Source organism: Heptranchias perlo, chromosome 8, assembly GCF_035084215.1.
Source record: "Heptranchias perlo isolate sHepPer1 chromosome 8, sHepPer1.hap1, whole genome shotgun sequence".
Taxonomy (NCBI): Eukaryota; Metazoa; Chordata; class Chondrichthyes; order Hexanchiformes; family Hexanchidae; genus Heptranchias; species Heptranchias perlo.
Window position 1 is genome coordinate 41,530,659 of NC_090332.1, and position 20,550 is coordinate 41,551,208.

The 20,550-nt window shown below is 45.4% G+C and overlaps 1 long non-coding RNA gene across 3 annotated transcripts in view; it reads left to right on the forward strand.

Moving 5' to 3' along the window:
* LOC137324579 (uncharacterized) overlaps positions 1–20,550 on the forward strand; it is a 71,654-nt gene that overhangs the window by 12,831 nt on the left and 38,273 nt on the right. The window contains exon 1 of one of the 3 annotated variants that reach the window (XR_010963672.1): positions 19,120–19,173. The exons of the other annotated variants lie outside the window; for them this stretch is intronic. This is a non-coding gene — a long non-coding RNA (uncharacterized lncRNA). Of the gene's footprint in view, positions 1–19,119; positions 19,174–20,550 lie in introns of those variants that run through there. 3 annotated transcript variants of the gene reach the window in all.

Genomic DNA, 20,550 nt, shown 5'->3' on the forward strand with positions numbered 1-20,550 from the left:
GTTCCGATGAGCCAAGTTTGCAGATGACACTAAGTTAGGAGGCATAATAAGTTGTGTGGATGGGAGCAGAAAGTTACAAACTGACATAGACTGACTAAGGGAGTGGGCAAAACTATGGCAGATGGATTTCAATGTGGGGGATTTGCTCACTTATTTTAGGAAGGATGTCAAGGTGCAGAAGAAATTCACTAAGATCATACCAAGTGTAGCAGGGTGATTGAGGGCTGGTATGTCACCTGCAGCCTGATGAGGGCCCTGATATCCAAGTAAGGGTATGGCTCTTTAAGAAACCTCACCTTTAAGTGCAAGGCTATGGCCCCTTTAAGAACCTCGCCTTTAAAAGGTAATTGCTACGGGAGTGGGTGGAGACTTCCCCCAGCCAGGTGAGCATAATAGGAACAGGAGTAGGCCATTCAGCCCCTCGTGTCTGCTCTGCCATTTGATAAGATCATGGCTGATCAGTGATCTAACTCCATATACCTGCCTTTGGACCATATCCCTTCATACCTTTGGTTAACAAAATTCTATCAATCTCAGATTTAAAATTAACAATTGAGCTAGCATCAGTTGCCGTTTGCGGAAGAGAGTTTCAAACTTCAGCCTTTGTGTGTAGAAATGTTTTCTAATCTCACTCCTGAAAGGTCTGGCTCTAATTTTTAGACTGTGCCCCCTACTCCTAAAATCCCCAACCAGCGGAAATAGTTTCTCTCTATCCACCCTATTTGTTCCCCTTAATATCTTATAAACTTCAATCAGATCACCCCTTAACCTTCGAAACTCGAGAGAATACAACCCCAATTTGTGTAATCTCTCCTCGTAACTTAACCCTTGAAGTCCGGGTATCATTCTAGTAAACCTACGCTGCACTCCCTCCAAGGCCAATATGCCCTTCCGAAGGTGCAGTGCCCAGAACTGCTCTCAGTACTCCAGGTGCGGTCTAACCAGGGTTTTGTATAGCTGCAGCATAACTTCTGCCCCCTTGTACTCTAGTCCTCTAGATATAAAGGCCAGCATTCCATTAGCCTTATTGATTATTTTCTGCACCTGTTCATGACACTTCAATGATCTATGTACCTGAATCCCTAAGTCCCTTTGGACATCCACTGTGTTTAACTTTTTACCATTTAGAAAGTACCCTGTTCTATCTTTTTTTGATCCAAAGTGGATGACCTCACATTTGTCTACATTGAATTCCATTTGCCACAGTTTTGCCCATTCACCTAATCTATCAATATTGCTTTGTAATTTTATGTTTTCATCTACACTGCTTACAATGCCACCAATCTTTGAGTCATCGGCAAACTTAATAGGGCAAGGTTCAAGAGACGTTAAAGGCTGGAAGTTGGAGAGTTTTTTTTTAGGTATTGTTAAATCAAATGTACTGTGTGGTGTTGTTTTGCATTGTGTGAATTATAAAATGTGTTTGAAACTCATATTTTTCGAGGACTACTATTTGTTGGAGAAAGGGGGCTCCACGATGGTAGGACGGTGTAACACGTGGTGTCAGAAGTGGGATCTGTGTCTCTAATAGAGAAAGAAAGAGACCAACCCCAATGAAGGAAATGTTTAAAGAACTGGTGCGGGCCACACAAGCTCTGCAAGAAGCCCAGCTGAAGACCACCCAGGCCCACCAAACTGCACAAGAGAGAACCATTCAGATCCTTGAGGCCCAGCAAGAGACCACCAACTACTATTGAACCAGGTCATCCAGAGTCGGGTAAAGATCACTGAATTGAGTCAGCAGTGAGGCCAATTGGAGGGTCAGGAATCCCCCATCCAATCTATCCGAGCCAGTCCAATGCTGCAGAAAATGACTCCAGAGGATGACGTGGCGGCATACCTCTTCGCCTTTGTGCTGAGCGGGAGAAGTGGCAACAGGACCAATGTGCTGGCATTGTGCCACCCTTCTTAGTGGGTGATGCACAGAAGGCCTACTTTGACCTGGAGCCGGAGGCGGCAGCCAACTACACACAGTTGAAGGCGGAGATCCTTGCCACCTGGTGTCACCTTAACTGTATGAGCTCAGAGGTTTAAAGCCCGTTCTCAAATGTTTCACTTGATTCAAATGGCTAAGTGGTGGCTTCAACCTGAGAGCAATTCCCTTGCAAGGATCATGGAATTTCAGGTAATAGACCAGGGGACTTGCTTTGTGTCCAAATTGATGAAAGATCTTTTGTACCCTGCTCCACATTAAGAGTCTATGGACCTCCATGTACCATCCTCAAACCGACAGCCTTGTGGAGAGATTCAATAGAACCCTCAAGAATATGCTAAAAAAGGTTGTGGGTAAGGATGGAAGAAACTGGGATACCTTGCTGCCGTATCTCATGTTTGTAGTCAGGGAGGTGCCACAGTCCTCTTCAGGATTTTCCCTGTTTGAACTGCTGTATGGGCGACAGCCTCTGGGAATCCTTGACATCGCTAAAGAAGAATGGAAGGAACAAAACTGTTCCTCCAAAAATATTATTGAACACGTATGAAGATGAGAGAGTGGATCGAGGCGGTTACGCCCATAGTGAGGGCTCATTTAGAGAAGGCACAGGAAAACCAGTGAGCCTAGTATGATAAAGAGGTTCTGACCAGGTGTCTGAGTTATGGTCCTTGTCTCCACACCTGAAAGCAAGCTCTTTGCACAGTGGCAGAGACCATATGAGGTTATAGAGGCTGAGGGCCCGGTGTACTATAAGATAAAGCAACCACAGAGAAGGAAGCTCCTGAAGCCATGGAGAGAAGGAGGCCCTCACAGTAGTGGAGGAACCACTAAGGAGCCCTGACTCCAAGGTACAAAGAACAATTTACCTCTCTAGTGAACTGGCTGAGGATCAGCATAGGCAGGCTCAGCACATGGTTGATCAAAAAAAAACGTATTCACATCTTGACCTGGGAGGACGAGGGCGATCTGACGTGACCTGGTGACACCACTTGGGGTGACAATAAAGGTAAGACCTTACAGAATCCCAGAAGCCAAACAGAGGGAAGTTAGCCAGGAGATTGAGAGGATGTTGAAATTAGGTGTGATTGAAGAATCTCATAGTGAATGGAGTAGCCCCATTGTTTTGGTTCGAAAACCAGATGGGAATTGGCGGTTCTGTAAAGACTTTCAGAAACTGAATGAGGTATCTAAATTCAATGCTTACCTGATGCCCTGGGTGGATGAGTTGATTGGGGAAAGCCAATTATCTTACCGCCTTAGATCTGACCAAAGGATACTGGCAGATCCCTTTAACAGAGTCTGCGAAAGGGTAAACGGCTTTCACTGCTCCAGAGGGGCTCTACCATTACACTGTCATGCCATTTGGATTGCATGGGGCCCCAGCCACCTTCCAAAGACTCATGGACCAAGTATTGAGGCCTCATATCCGGCATACTTGGATGAGATAATCATCTATAGTACAGACTGGGGTTCACATTTATGTAAAGTAGAGGCTTTATTAGATAGCCTAAGGCTATTTGGGCTCATGGCAAATTCAGAGAAGTGCCACATTGGGTTATCAGAGACCAAATACCTAGCATACACTGTAGGGGGCGGGGTAGTGAAACCTCGGGTAAACAAAGCGGAAGCTATAAAAGCCTGGCCCTGACTACTTATTTCTGACTTCGCTACCCGAGCCGCCTCTCTTATCGACTTGACCAAAGCATAAGCGTACGGTGGAACCCTGAGGCGGAGGCTGCTTTCAGCAACCTGAGCCAGGCACTATGTGTGCTCATGGTCTCAGACTTTAGAAAAAAATTCGTTGTACAGACCGATGCCTCAGAGGTGGGTTTGGGAGAGGAACATCCAGTGCTATACCTTAGCAGAAAACTCTTGCCTAAGGAGCAGTGATACGCTATGGTAGAGAAGGGGTGCATGTCAATTAAATGGGCCGTAGAAATGTTAAGGTACTACCTGTTGGGGCGCCAGCTGCTCTTAGTCACTGATCACGCACCCCTTGGATGGATGCAGACTAACACGGTTTTTGTCGCTCCGGCCCACTGTTTTGAGGTGGAACCGGGGCAGGAGTAGCCCATGGAAATGCTGAAGGCCTTTCTTGAGCGTACTGCCTTGCGACGTAGGCTGCTAGAGCTGATAGCTCTGTGCTGGGGGAGGGGGATGTGTAACGGTGATTGAGGGTCAGTATGTCAAGCTGATAAGGGCCCTGATACCCGAGAAAGGGTATGGCCCCTTTAAGAACCTCACCTTTAAAAAGGTAATTGCTACTTTTTTTTATTCGTTCATGGGATGTGGGCATCGCTGGCGAGGCTGGCATTTATTGCCCATCCCTAATTGCCCTTGAAAAGATGGTGGTGAGCCGCCTTCTTGAACCGCTGCAGTCTGTGTGGTGAAGGTTCTCCCACAGTGCTGATAGGAAGGGAGTTCCAGGATTTTGACCCAGCGACGATGAAGGAATGGCGATATATTTCCAAGTCAGGATGGTGTGTGACTTGGAGGGGAACGTGCCGGTGGTGTTGTTCCCATGTACCTGCTGCTCGTGTCCTTCTAGGTGGTAGAGTTTGGGAGGTGCTGTTGAAGAAGCCTTGGCAAGTTGCTGCAGTGCATCCTGTGGATGGTACACACTGCAGCCACAGTGCGCCGGTGGTGAAGGGAGTGAATGTTTAGGGTGGTGGATGCGGGCTGCTTTGTCCTGGATGGTGTCGAGCTTCTTGAGTGTTGATGGAGCTGCACTCATCCAGGCAAGTGGAGAGTATTCCATCACACTCCTGACTTGTGCCCTGCAGATGGTGGAAAGGCTTTGGGAAGTCAGGAGGTGAATCACTCGCCGCAGGATACCCAGCCTCTGACCTGCTCTTGTAGCCACAGTATTTATATGGCTGGTCCAGTTAAGTTTCTGGTCAATGGTGACCTCCAGGATGTTGATTGTGGGGGATTCGGCGATGGTAATGCCATTAAATGTCAAGGGGAGGTAGTTAGACACTCTCTTGTTGGAGATGGTCATTGCCTGGCACTTGTCTGGCGCAAATGTTACTTGCCACTTATGAGCCCAAGCCTGGATGTTGTCCAGGTCTTGCTGCATGCGGGCTCGGACTGATTCATTATTTGAGGGGTTGCGAATGGAACTGAACACTGCAATCATCAGCGAACATCCGCATTTCTGACGTTATGATGGAGGGAAGATCATTGATGAAGCAGCTGAAGATGGTTGGGCCTCGGACGCTGCCCTGAGGAACTCCTGCAGCAATGCCCTGGGGCTGAGATGATTGCCTCCAACAACCACTACCATCTTCCTTTGTGCTAGGTATGACTCCCGCCACTGGAGAGTTTTCCCCCTGTTTCCCATTGACTTCAATTTTACTAGGGCTCCTTGGTGCCACACTCGGTCAAATGCTGCCTTGATGTCAAGGGCAGTCACTCTCACCTCACCTCTGGAATTCAGCTTTATTGTCCATGTTTGGACTAAGGCTGTAATGAGGTCTGGAGCCGAGTGGTCCTGGCAAAACCCAAACTGAGCATTGGTGAGCAGGTTATTGGTGAGTAAGTGCCGCTTGATAGCGCTGTCGATGACACCTTCCATCACTTTGCTGATGATTGAGAGTAGACTGATGGGGCGGTAATTGGCCGGATTGGATTTGTCCTGCTTTTTGTGGACAGGACATACCTGGGCAATTTTCCACATTGTCAGGTAGATGCCAGTGTTGTAGCTGTACTGGAACAGCTTGGCTAGAGGTGCAGCTAGTTCTGGAGCACAAGTCTTCAGCACTATAGCCGGGATGTTGTCGGAGCCCATAGCCTTTGCTGTATCCAGTGCACTCAGCCGTTTCTTGATATCACGTGGAGTGAATCGAATTGGCTGAAGACTGGCTTCTGTGATGGTGGGGATATCGGGAGGAGGCCGAGATGGATCATCGACTCGGCACTTCTGGCTGAAGATGGTTGCAAACGCTTCAGCCTTGTCTTTTGCACTCACGTGCTGGACTCCGCCATCATTGAGGATGGGGATGTTTGCAGAGCCTCCTCCTCCCATTAGTTGTTAAATTGTCCACCACCATTCACAACTGGATGTGGCAGGACAGCAGAGCTTTGATCTGATTCGTTGGTTGTGGAATCGCTTAGCCCTGTCTGTAGCATGTTGCTTCCGCTGTTTAGCATGCATGTGGTCCTGTGTTGTAGCTTCACCAGGTTGGCACCTCATTTTTTGGTACGCCCGGTGCTGCTCCTGGCATGCTCTTCTACACTCCTCGTTGAACCAGGGTTGATCCCCTGGCTTGTTGGTAATGGTAGAGCGAGGAATATGCCGGGCCATGAGGTTACAGATTGTGCAGGAATACAATTCTGCTGCTGCTGATGGCCCACAGCGCCTCATGGATGCCCAGTTTTGAGCTACTAGATCTGTTCTGAATCTATCCCATTTAGCACGGTGGTAGTGCCACACAACACGTTGGATGGTGTCCTCAGTGCGAAGACGGGACTTCATCTCCACGAGGACTGTGCGGTGGTCTCTCCTACCAATATTGTCATGGACAGATGCATTTGCGACAGGTAGATTGGTGAGGACGGGTCAAGTAAATTTTTCCCTCGTGTTGGTTCGCTCACCACCTGCCGCAGGCCCCGTCTGGCAGCTATGTCCTTCAGGACTCGGCCAGCTCGGTCAGTAGTGGTGCTACTGAGCCACTCTTGGTGATGGACATTGAAGTCCCCCACCCAGAGTACATTTTGTGCCCTTGCTACCCGCAGTGCTTCCTCCAAGTGATGTTCAACATGGAGGAGGACTGATTCATCAGCTGAGGGAGGGCGGTAAGTGGTAATCAGCAGGAGGTTTCCTTGCCCAAGTTTGACCTGATGCCATGAGATTTCATGGGGTCCAGAGTCAATGTTGAGGACTCCCAGGGCCACTCCCTCCTGACTGTATATCACTGTACCGCCACCTCTGGTCGGTCTGTCCTGCCGATGGGACAGGACATACCCAGGAATGGTGATGGAAAAGTCTGGGATGTTGGCTGAAAGATATGATTCTGTGAGTATGGCTATGCCATGTGGATGGAGTGGGTGGAGACTTTCCCCAGAAGTCACAGGCTAGAAGAGGCTGAGAGTTGGAGAGTTTTCTAGGTATTGCTACATCAAATGTACTGTGTGGCCTTATTTTGTGTTGTGTGATTTATAAAATTTTTTGAAACTCGGATTGTTTGAGGACTAGTGATTGTCGGAGAAAGGAGGCTCTGAGATGGGAGGAATGTGTAACACAGGGATGAAAGGCTTTAGTTTAAGGACAGACTAGAGAAATAGGACTCTTTTCATTAAAACAAAGATGGTCAAGAGGAATTCTAAATTATGGTTAAAATAATGAGAGGTTTTGATGAGGAAAATCAGGGAAACCAGTTTCCTTTGGTTGCTAAGTTAGTAACATCCCCATCCTCAATGTTGGGGGAGCCCAGCACGTGAGTGCCAAAGACTAGGCTGAAGTGTTTGCAACAACCTTCAGCCAGAAGTGCCAAGTGGACGATCCTTCTCTGCCTCCCACCATCACAGATGCCATTCTTCAGCTAATTTGATTCACTCCACATGATATCAAGAAACGGCTGACTGTACTGGATGCTTCAAAGGCTACGGGCCCCAACAACATTCCAGCTGTAGTCTTGAAGCCCTGTGCTCCAGAATTAGCTGTGCCTCTAGCTAAAATGTTCCAGCACAGACTCAATATTGGCATCTAGCTGACAATGTGGAAAATTGCCCAGGTACGTCCTGTCCACAGAAAGCAGGACAAATCCAATCCGGCCAATTACCTCCTTAACTGCCTACGCCCAATCATCAGCAAAGTGATGAAAGGAGTTGTTAACAATGCTATCAAGTGGCACTTACCAATAAACTGCTCACCATTGCTCAGTTTGGGTTCCACCAGGACCACTCTGCTCCAAAACTCATTGCAGCCTTGGTAAACACATGGCCACAAACTGAATTCCAGAGGTGACTACCCTTGACACCAAGACAATATTCAACCAAGCGTGGCACCAAGGAGCCCTAATCAAATTGAAGTCAATGGGGATCAGGGGGAAAACTCTCCAGTGGCTGGAATCTTACCTGGCACAAAGGAAAATGGTTGTGGTTGTTGGAGGCCAACCATCTCAGCTCAGGACATCGCTGCAGGAGTTCTTCAGGACAGTGTCCTAGGTCCAACTGCAGCTGTTTCACCAATGACCTTCCCTCCATGTAAGAAGATGGTTTAAAACAAGCATGGTCAAGTATCCCATCTCGCAAAGCTCCAGGCATTTCAGCAAGAGGGCGACTGCTGGTGGGGGCGGAGTCTTGTCTCTGTGTGTGAACATAGGCTGCTCGGGCAGTAGACTTGGTGGAGCCATGCAAGGCTGTAAGTGGGTCAGTACTCAGATAAAGGGGTCCTGCGCATTCCTGAGAGGGACAGTTTACACATCTGAGATAAAGGCTGAGGTAGTCATGCTACGTGGTATGGCTCATCCGGAGTTGTTTAAACACAGAGTTGGCTTGGGGTGGGATGATTTATGACTAGGAGATGAGGCCAGAGATGCGTATGTGCAGAACAAAGCAGCAGAATAGTATAAAGATAAGGCATGCTCCCGCCCAAAAGTTAGAATTCTCAGGACAGTTGGAAGTTTATAGCCAAGAGGCAGCCTACGAAGGTCAAGTCTGATCACTTTGAGTCCGCAGGAAAACCAGGTCATATTACTTACTTGTCATTTAATGTAACGTTGAAGATAGCTGTAGTGTAATTCTGTTGTAAGTCAATATTAAAACCTGTTGTTGAATAACCACTTGGGCCCGAATCACGCAAAGGTTATTGTTGAACGACTAACAACCCTTTGTTGAGACAGTAACGGGAAAATCTGCTTACACTCCATCATAAGGTCAGATGATTGTATTGTGTTCAGCTCCATTCACAATTCCTCAAATAATGAAGCAGTCCATGTCTGATCTGACAGCATCCAGGCTGATAAACAGCAAGTAGCAAGAGCTGGAGGTGGGTGGAATGCAGTGTGCTTACCTGCAGGGAGGAGGGGTGAAACCAGAGGGGGCTCTTGCACCTTTTAGCAGCCAATTACAGAAGAGCTTGGGAGCAGATCAGTTGTTTTCCCTCTTGGTCAGGGGATGTGCATGCAGTGGAGAGAAGGGATCTAAAGAGTGCAAAAAGAATTTTAAAAAAATTGCCAGGATTTCAACATGTTGAACAATAAAAGTGAAAAGAGCATACCAGCTGTGGTTTGCATAAATGCAAATTTGTTACTACTGTTTAATAGTGCATTCAGTTTGTGACATTTCATAAAAATACAGAATATAATGCAAAAAGTGCTATAGTAATCTACCGTATGAACTTGCTATTTAGGCTGAAGTAATTTACGTACAGAAATTATGGAAGCTTTCCAAGATGACAGTCAGCCAAGGTCTCACAACTTGAAATGTGACTGGCTTGTATCTTCAGGGTACATTCAGTACAGTGCATTGATTAGCAGCCAGCAACCATTAACTATTCTCTCTGTTGCCAGCTTAGGTCAGAACATTCCGTTACTAGCAACAATAATAGAGTTCACCTGATCGCTTAGTTTTTAAATAAAACCATCAAGACAAAGGATGGTCAGTTGTATATTTAGAAAGTAGAGCATTTTACAACAATATAGAAGCTTCTAAAATAAAGAATCCATTAGTTGAAAAGTTGAGTTTTAAGTCTGCTAATGTTTTTTTCAGACATTAATAAGTAAAATAACATAATTTGGTGAAAAAGTGAAGTCCAGTTATCAATGTTATGTTGAATCTTTTGAAGACTGCATAGTAAACGGTTAAAAAAAACACTAAGGTTTGCACAGGAAAATGTTTTATGGTTTAGCAGTTTTCTCACTTTGTAGCACAACCCTCACTTATTGCCACAACATTCACTAAAATGGATCTCCTCCAGTGCTATTTAATCTGGTCACAATGCTACAAAGTCTGGTATTCACTAATACATCAGAAGAACAAAGATACAGCTCCATTCATTCTGTTTCCTGTGAAATTACCATTCTGATCATCGATCAATAATAATCTTACCTTTTATAACTGTGCATAATGCTGCAATTAGCAGGATCAAAAATGGTTCTGTCTCAGTGGGGCAGAAGTGGGAACCTTTAAAGTGCAACACACTATCTTTAGCTGAATTTTTGAAACATACTGTTTGGCCTGTTTCCATGTTGTAAACTTCTATGATTCTATAGGCAACTGGGACTAGCTTAGTGGTATAAACTGGGCGACATGGACATGTTGGGCCGAAGGGCCTGTTTCCATGTTGTAAACTTCTATGATTCTATCTACTTTTTTTTTATTCGTTCATGGGATGGGGCGTCACTGGCAAGGCCAGCATTTATTACCCATCCCTAATTGCCCTTGAGCAGGTGGTGGTGAGCCGCCACCTTGAACTGCTGCAGTCCGTGTGGTGAAGGTTCTCCCACAGTTCTGTTAGATAGGGAGTTCCAGGACTTTGACCCAGCGACGATGAAGGAACAGCGATATATTTCCAAGTCAGGATGTGTGTGACTTGGAGAGGAACATGCAGGTGGTGTTGTTCCCATGTACCTGCTGCCCTTGTCCTTCTAGGTGGTAGCGGTCGTGGGTTTAGGAGGTGCTGTCGAAGAAGCCTTGGCAAGTTGCTGCAGCACATCCTGTAGACGGTACACACTGCAGCCACAGTGCACCGGTGGTGAAGGGAGTGAATGTTTAGTGTGGTGGATGGGGTGCCAATCAAGCGGGCTGCTTTGTCCTGGATGGTGTCGGCTTCTTGAGTTTTGTTGGAGCTGCACTCATCCAGGCAAGTGGAGAGTATTCCATCACACTCCTGACTTGTGCCTTGCAGATGGTGGAAAGGTTTTGGTGTTTCAGGAGGTGAGTCACTCACCACAGAATACCCAGCCTCTGACCTGCTCTTGTAGCCACAGTATTTATGTGGCTGGTCCAGTTAAGTTTCTGGTCAATGGTGACCCCCAGGATGTTGATGGTGGGGGATTCGGCGATGGTAATGCCGTTGAATATCAAGGGGAGGTGGTTAGACTCTCTCTCGTTGGAGATGGTCATTGCCTGGCACTTTTCTGGTGCGAATGTTACTTGCCACTTATCGGCCCAAGCCTGGATGTTGTCCAGGTCTTGCTGCATGCAGGCACGTACTGCTTCATTATCTGAGTGGTTGCGAATGGAACTGAACACTGTGCAATCATCAATGAACATCCCTGTTTCTGACCTTATGATGGAGGGAAGGATACTGATGAAGCAGCTGAAGATGGTTGGGCCTAGGACACTGTCCTGAGAAACTCCTGCAGCAATGTCCTGGGGCTGAGATGATTGGCCTTTAACAACCATTACCATCTACCTTTGTGCTAGATATGACTCCAGCCACTGGAGAGTTTTCCCCCTGATTCCCATTGACTTCAATTTTACTAGGGCTCCTTGGTGCCACGCTTGGTCAAATGCTGCCTTGATGTCAAGGGCAGTCACTCTCCTCACCTGGAATTCAACTCTTTTGTCCATGTTTGGACCAAGGCTATAATGAGGTCTGGAGCCGAGTGGTCCTGGCAAAACCCAAACTGAGCATCAGTGAGCAGGTTATTGGTGAGTAAGTGCCGCACTGTTGACGACACCTTCTATCACTTTGCTGATGATTGAGAGTAGACTGATGGGGCGGTAATTGGCCGGATTGGATTTGTCCTGCTTTTTGTGGACAGGACACACCTGGGCAATTTTCCACATTGTTGGGTACATGCCAGTGTTGTAGCTGTACTGAAACAGCTTGGCCAGAGGTGCGGCTAATTCTGGAGCACAAGTCTTCAGCACTACAGCCGGGATGTTGTCAGGGCCCATAGCCTTTGCTGTATCCAGTGCACTCAGCCGTTTCTTGATATCACGTGGAGTGAATCGAATTGGCTGAAGATTAGCTTCTGTGATGGTGGAGTTATCGGGAGGAGGCCGAGATGGATCATCCACTCGGCACTTCTGGCTGAAGATGGTTGCAAACGCTCAGCCTTGTCTTTTGCACTCACGTGCTGGACTCTGCCATCATTGAGGATGGAGATGTTCACGGAGCCACCTCCTCCCGTTACTTGTTTAATTGCCCACCACCATTCACGACTGGATGTGGCAGGACTGCAGAGCTTTGATCTGATCCGTTGGTTGTGGAATTGCTTAGCTCTGTCTATAGCATGTTGCTTCCGCTGTTTAGCATGCATGTAGTGCTTTGTTGTAGCTTCACCAGGTTGGCACCTCATTTTTAGGTACGCCAGGTGCTGCTCCTGGCATGCTTTTCTACACTCCTCCTTGAACCAGGGTTGATCCCCTGGCTTGTTGGTAATGGTAGAGTGAGGAATATGCCAGGTTATGAGGTTACAGATTGTGCAGGAATACAATTCTGCTGCTGCTGATGGCCCACAGTGCCTCATGCATGCCGAATTTGAGCTGCTGAATCTGTTCTGAATCTATCCCATTTAGCACGGTAGTAGTGCCACACAACACGTTGGATGGTGTCCTCAGTGTGAAGACGGGACTTCATCTCCACAGGACAGTGCGGTGGTCACTCCTTCCAGTACTGTCTTGGACAGATGCATCTGCGGCAGGTAGGTTGGTGAGGACAGGGTCAAGAAGGTTTTTCCCTCGTGATGGTTGGCTCACCACCTGCCGCAGGCCCCGTCTGGCAGCTATGTCCTTCAGAGCTTGGCCAGTAGTGGTGCTACTGAGCCACTCTTGGTGACGGACATTGAAGTCGCCCACCCAGAGTACATTCTGTGCTCTTGCTACCCTCAGTGCTTCCTCCAAGTGGTGCTCAACGTGGAGGAGGGCTGATTCATCAGCTGAGGGAGGGTGGTAGGTGGTAATCAGCAGGAGGTTTCCTTGCCCATGTTAGACCTGATGCCATGAGATTTCATGGAGTCCGGAGTCAATGTTGAGGACCCCCAGAGCCTCCTGACTGTATGCCACTGTACAGCCACCTCTGGTGGTGATGGAAGGGTCTGGGATGTTGGCTATATTAGGCTGTTGCTTGACTAGTCTGTGGGACAGTTCTCCCAATTTTGGCACAAGTCCCCAGATGTTAGTAAGACTTTGCAGGGTCACCTGGGCTTGGTTTGTCGTGTCCGCTGCTGGGTGGTCCATCCAGTTTTTTTATTCTTGTGGCTTTTTGTCACGAGATTGTACAACTGAGTGGCTTGCTAGGCCATTTCAGAGGGCAATTAAGAATCAACCACATTGCTGTGGATCTGGGGTTACATTTAGGCCAGACCGGGTAAGGACGGCAGGTTTCCTTCCCTAAAGGACATAAGTGAACCAGATGGGTTTTTATGACAATCCAGTAGTTTCATGGCCACCATTACTGATACTCGTTTTTTTTAATTCCAGATTTTATTTAATTAATTGAATTTAAATTCCCCAGCTGCTGTGGCAGGATTTGAACTCATGACTCCGGATTATTAGTCCAGACTTCTGGATTACTGGTCCAGTAACATAACTACTTTGCTACCGTACCCAGTATAATTGTATAATAAAGGAGCACTATATATATTGGGAAAGCTATCAAAATATTTGTTTTGAACTAGAAGCAAGGAATGATTTTATAGAATTGAATTACACTATTTTGTCAGAATAAGATGCTGAAACCGACTTGACTCAAATAGCCAGTGAATCCTTCGTGGAAATCTTCCATGATCTGTTCATTTTTGAAATAAGTTGCAAAGTTATTTAGACACACCTGACTCAACTGGAGCCAAATGCTAATGCTGCAGATGTTGAGAGTAATGGGTGAGACAAGGCTTTGTGGTGAAGCTTCCTGTTGAGTTACTTTTACATTCAGAGGATCATCCTCATAGTACATATTGGCTGTTTAGGTCAAGCACGGGCAGAGCGTTTATGGATAAGTTATCTATCTTCAGTCAACTTAAAAACGTAATGACACTTGATCATCTCTTTATTGCTTTATAAGTATTGCCATATATTTCCTGTCTTTTTGCACTTTTGGAAGTGGAGTATTACCATTCAGAGTAGATAGAATCATAGAAAATTTACGCCACAGAAGGAGGCCATTCGGCCCGTCATGCTGGCTGAGAAACGAGCCACCCAGCCTAATCCCATTTTCCCGCATTTGGTCCGTAGCCCTGCAGGTCACGGCTCTTCAGGCACACATCCAGGTATTTTTTAAATGAGTTGAGGGTTTCTGAGTCTACCACCCTCTTAGGCAGTGAGTTCCAGACCCCCACCACGCTCAGGGTGAAAACATTTTTCTTCATTTCCACTCTAATCCTTCTACCAATTACTTTAAATCTATGCCCCCTGGTTATTGACCCCTCCGCTAAGGGAAATAGGTCCTTTCTATCCACTCTATCTAGGCCCCTCATAATTTTGTACACCTCAATCAAATCACCCCTCAGCCTCGTCTGTTCCAAGGAAAACAACCCCAGCCTATCCAATCTGTCATCATAGCTAAAATTCTCCAGCCCTGGCAACATCCTCGTAAATCTCCTCTGCACCCTCTCTAGTGCAATTACATCCTTCTTGTAATGTGGTGACCAGAACTGTGCGCAGTACTCAAGCTGTGGCCTAACTAGTGTTTTGTACAGTTCCAGCATAACATCCCTGCTTTTATATTCTATGCCTCGGCTAATAAAGGAAAGCATTCCAATTGCCTTCTTAACCACCTTATCTATCTGTCCTGCTACCTTCAGGGATCTGTGGACATGCATTCCAAGGTCTCTCACTTCCTCTACACCTCTCAGTATCCTCCCATTTATTGTGTATTCCCTTGCATTGTTTGCTCTCCCCAAATGCATTACCTCACACTTCTCCTCCGGATTGAACTCCATTTGCCACTTTTCTGCCCATCTGACCAGTCCATTGATATCTTCCTGCAGTCTACAGCTTTCCTCCTCATTATCAACCGCACGGCCTATCTTTGTGTCATCTGCAAATTTCTTAATCATGCCCCCTACTTTTAAGTCCAAATCGTTAATGTATACCACAAAAACCAAAGGACCTAGTACCGAGCCCTGCGGCACCCCACTGGAAACAGCCTTCCAGTCGCAAAAACGCCCGTTGACCATTACCCTTTGCTTCCTGCCACTGAGCCAATTTTGGATCCAATTTGCCACATTCCCTTGGATCCCATGGGCCTTTACTTTTTTGACCAATCTGCCATGTGGGACCTTGTCAAAAGCCTTGCTAAAATCCATGTAGAATACATCAATTGCGCTACCCTCATCGATCCTCCTTGTCACCGCCTCAAAAAAAATTCAATCAAGTTAGTCAGACACGACCTCCCCTTAACAAATCCATGCTGACTGTCCTTGATTAGTCCATGCCTTTCTAAGTGACAGTTTACCCTGTCCCTCAGAATTGATTCCAATAATTTGCCCACCATCGAGTTTAGGCTGACTGGCCTGTAATTACTCAGTCTATCCTTCGCTCCCTTTTTAAACAACGGTACAACGTTAGCAGTCCTCCAATCCTCCAGCACTAAGCCTGTATCCATTGAAGTTTGGAAAATGATTGTTAAAGCCTCAGCTATTTTCTTCCTGGCTTCTTTCAGCCTGGGCTACGTTTCATCCGGCCCTGGTGATTTATCCACTTTCAAAGATGCTAATCTCCTTAATACTTCCTCTCTCACTGTGTTTATCCCATCCAATATTTCACACTCCTCCTCCTTAACATCAATCCCTGTATCATTCATCTCCTTTGTGAAGGCAGATGCAAAGTATTCATTAAGAACCATACCCACATCTTCCACCTCCACACATAGTTGACCTTTTTGGTTTCTAATAGGCCCTACTCTTTCCTTAGTTATCCTCTTGCTCTTAATGTATTTATAAAACTTCTTTGGGTTTTCTTTGCTTTTACCTGCTAATATTTTTTCATGCCCTCTCTTTGCTTTCCTAATTTCCTTTTTAACTTCACCACTGCACTTTGTATACTCCTCTAAGCTTTCTGTAGTATTGAGTTCCCGGTGCCTATCATAGGCTTTCTTTTTCTGCCTCATCTTACCCTGAATGCTTCTTGACATCCAGGGGGCTCTAGATTTGGCAGCCCCTCCCTTTTTCTTTGTGGGAACATGTTTACCCTGAACCCCTTGAATCACCCCTTTGAATGTCTCCCACTGCTCTGATACTGATTTACTTCAAGTAGCTGTTTCCAGTTTACTTCTGCTAAATCACTTCTCAGTTTAGTAAAATTGGCCTTTCCCCAATTGAAAACTTTAACTCCTGCTCTGTCTTTGTCCTTTTCCATAACTATGCTAAAACTAACTGTATTATGATCACTACCACCAAAATGCTCTGCCACTGTTACTTCTTCCACCTGCCCCTCTTCATTTCCTTGAACTAAATCCAGAACTGCCCCCCTCTCGTTTTACTCGATTTAGTCACCTAATCATTTGCCGTCTGAAATCATGCAAGTCGGTTAGTCATTTGGAATTGACTTTTGGCTATATCCAACTTGGGAATTGAATGTATGCTTGAAAAGGAGAAATTTGCAGGGTTAAGGGGAAAGAGCAGGAGAGTGGGACTAATTGGGTAGTTCTTACAAAGAGCCAGCACAGACACGATGGGCCAAATGGCCTTCTTCTGTGCTGTATGATTCTGTGATTTGCTTTTTAACAATTCTAGAATTATTTATTTTAGTGACATCCCATGAAAAATGATGGCACACCCCCTTTAAAACATTTTTTTTCTTGAGAGCATGAGTTTTAAGAATTAGGCCTTTTAGAGTTGGAGGCCAGATTAATATATCAAAACAACAAGTGGGCTACATGTGATTAAGTAATATTGTGAGCCCCTGTATACAAAAATATAAGCCCGCCCCGCCCCGCATAAAAAAGCATGATCCCCATACATTAAAAAAATTGGGACTATGTGAGGCCCTTCATCCTCTTTATCCTGCATTCCCCTCCTCCTCCTTTCCTATGCTCATTCAATCCGTTACCCTCAATCTCTCCCTGCCCTGAAGCCTTTTTTTTGCTCTCTATTCATCTTTACCTACCCTCCTTTTCTGTTGCTCTCTCCTGTCCTCACTTAACTCTTCTCCACTGTCTCTTCTGGCACTCGCGCTCTCAATTTTTCTTTCCACCAAAGACAGATTAACTGGTTAGTCATCTCATTTGCTGTTTGTGGGACCTTGATATATGCAAATTGGCTGCTGCATTTGCCTAAATAACAATAGGGACTACACTTCAAAATCTCTTTCTTTTATCTTTCTGAATATTATTCCAGGTTAGTAAATTTGGGACTACTTGACCCAAGCTAAATATGACATCATATATATTTAAAGATGATTTCTGATACATTCTCTTGAATATTTCTGAGTATTGTGGTGTCAGGATTTTCCTGCTAATCACCCCTATCTTTGTGTTGGGGAGTGTTAGCGATGTGCCTTGTCTGAACACGGGCATGTTAACACTGTGCATTGTCGGTACGCGGGAATGTAAAGAGCTTCAATGCAGGACTGCCTGTCTACAGAAGGAGGTAGCCTCCGAAAGCTTGTGAATTTAAAATAAAATTGCTGGACTATAACTTGGTGTTGTAAAATTGTTTACAATTGTCTACAGTCTGACTGTCATTGACTGGGTCAGATTACACATTCCAGGCAGAGTGGTGTCCAATTACACCGCCCACTTCCTTGCGTTGTCAGTACAGTTCTTCACTAGATGAAATGTCATGCTGTGATTAGTGTCAGTGATTAACTGCTGCCGCTATTGATGACGCGCATGCGCACTCGGGTCCAGAGCGTGTTGGGCCACGCATTCATTAACTATTAGCCCAGCTGGAAGGGAGCCTGACCGAGTCTGCTGTGCTGGACCATTGTTTGCGGCTGTCGACTATTCCAATGCTCTCCTGACCGGCCTCCCATCTTCCACCTTCAATGTATGTGAACTCATCCAAGACTCTGCTGCATGTCTAACTTGCAGCAAGTCTCGTTCACCCAACACCCCTGTGCTCGCTGGCCTACATTGGCTCCTGGTCCACCAAAACATTGATTTTTAAAATTCTCACCCTCATGTTGAAATCCCTCCGTGGCCACACATTTTCCTATTTGAACTCTGTAGTGTCAGTGCTGTGTGTTCTCTGGACTCAATAGTGCTTAAAAATTACATCAGGTGGGCTTTGGGCTTCAATGGGACGGCTAAGGTCTCCGGCTCACTTCCCAAGGTTTTTCAGGCAAGAAACAAGCAGCCTTTGAAAATCACCTCCATTATCTGTGAAACGAGGGAGGGCGGAAAGCAATCAATTTAAATGAAAGCATCCTGTGAGTTTGGTATGAAAATATGTTTGATCAACAGCTCTATTAGAGTTTGAGATACTCAAATTTCCTTTGTTCCGTTTATATCTCAGCCTGTCTTGTTCCAACCTAATAGTTTGTCTGCAGCTATCAGAGGAAGAGATGGATAATCCAGAGGTTAAGTAGAAATCAGCAGCAAACCTTCAGAGACCTCGTGACAGGTCTACTTCATACTGAACTTTAGCACAGCAGACATGACCCTTCATTATTTTCTATCTCCCAATAATCCTAATGTAAATTTACAGTATATTATTAGTCACCTATCCATTTACTGTTGAAATCTGTTTACCGATTTATAACCTAAGCCACAGTCAAATGGAGTGTTTATTCTACCACCTTCTGAAGTTGAGCGATGAGGGTTTTCTGTTCAGTTCTTGAGCTTGCTACAAATTACCTAGATGTTGGGCAGGTTCATTCTGGTTGTTAGGGAATGAGGACTCGCCTACAGTGGTGGTTTGAGATGCTGAATCCCAGAAAAATATCTGGAGTAAAACCTCCCAAAACTTATTAACTTTTTAAGCATGACAAGCAGGCATTACAGCCAGGCAGGTTCCCAGTATGCATCAGAAGCATTTTGTTAACCCAAATTAAAATAATGTCTCTTCCGCTTTCAACAGCATCTTGCTTATAAACTGTTAAATCTCTAACTTTTTCCAGTTCTGATGAAAGGTCATCGATCTGAAACGTTAACTCTGTTTCTCTCTCCACAGATGCTGCCTGAGCTGCTGAATGTTTCCAGCATTTTGTTTTTATTTCAGATTTCCAGCATTCTCTGTATTTTGCTTGTTTCAACGGTATCTGTTCAGCTGTTTATCAAAATTATTTGAATAGGACAAATTTCAAAAGCTTTATTCAAAGTTTATATTGAGTGGTTTTTTTATATAGTAAAGAAGCTGTGTACATGAGAGAGAAACCCACTGACAGTACGGATTTCATCTTTTGAGGTAATTTCTGGAAATATTAATGATTGATAGTAAGACTGGCCATTTACGCAGGATGTTGATTGGCAGCCCTGCTGCTTCTTACCCATTTCCAAGAGATGCAAAAACTGATATGAATTTTGCTGGTTGAAAATTAAAATTAATTTATTGAAGCTGTCATATGTTTATTAGCTGTTCCAGAGAGGCAGATACACAGACTGCTGAATCTATATATTTATTTATGCAGTTGTAATATTTCAGTTAGAGTACTGTGTGCAGTATTGGCTCTGCACTTAGATATTGAGGTTTTAGAAAGGATATAACCAGGATGCTGCCTGCTAGGTGGAAGTACAAACACAAAAAGATGTGAAAAATTGATTTTTTTTTCATTAGAACAGAGACTATGGGGTCAGAAACTCACCTGAGGTGAGCTTCTGACCCCATAGCCTCTCCATCACTAAGGTGGCCTACTTCCTCCTCTATAACATCACCTGTCTCAGCCCATTCGTTGCTGAAACCCTCATCCATGCCTTTGTTACCACTAGACTCGACTATTCAAATGCTCTCCTGGCCGGCCTCCCATCTTCTACCCTCCATAAACTTGAGCTCATCCGAAACTCTGCTGCCCGTATCCTAACTCACACCAAGCCCCTGTGCTCGCTGACCTACATTGGCTCACAGTCCGGGAATGCCTCGATTTTAAAATTCTCATCCTTGTTTTCAACTCCACAACCCTCCGAGATCTCTGCGCTCCTCCAATTCTGGCCTCTTGCGCATCGCTCCATATTGGTGGCCGTGCTATTGGCTGCCTAAGCCCAAAGCTCTGGAATTCCCTCCCTAAACCTCTTCACCTTTCTCTCCTCATTTACGGCGCTCCTTAAAATCTACCTCTTTGACCAAGTTTTTAGTCAACTATCCTAATTTCTCCTTATGTGGCTCGGTGTCAAATTTTGTTTGATAACACTCCTGTGAAGCGACTGGGGACCTTTTACTATGTTAAAGGCGCTATATAAATGCAGGTTGTTGTAATATGATAGAAGTGTATAAAATTATGAGAGGATAGAGTTGATAGACTATTTCCAGTAGATGAGCGATCGAGAATGAGAGGCCATTAGATACAAGACTAAATGTAAGTGATTTAGAAGAGAGGAGAAAATTCTTTACATGAAGTTGTGAGGCTGTGAAATTCACTTCCAGGATTAGTGGTTGAGGCAGAAACTATGTCAACATTCAGGATTAGATTGGATAGGTTGATAAAGGAAAATTAGATGAAGATATATAGAAACAGGGTGGGTAAATGTGATTAGAACTATTTGCTTGTATGGAGGGTAAACGCTGAAATGGACCGGTTGAGTGGAATAGCCTATTCCGTGGTGTAACTTCAATGTATTTCTTTATCTA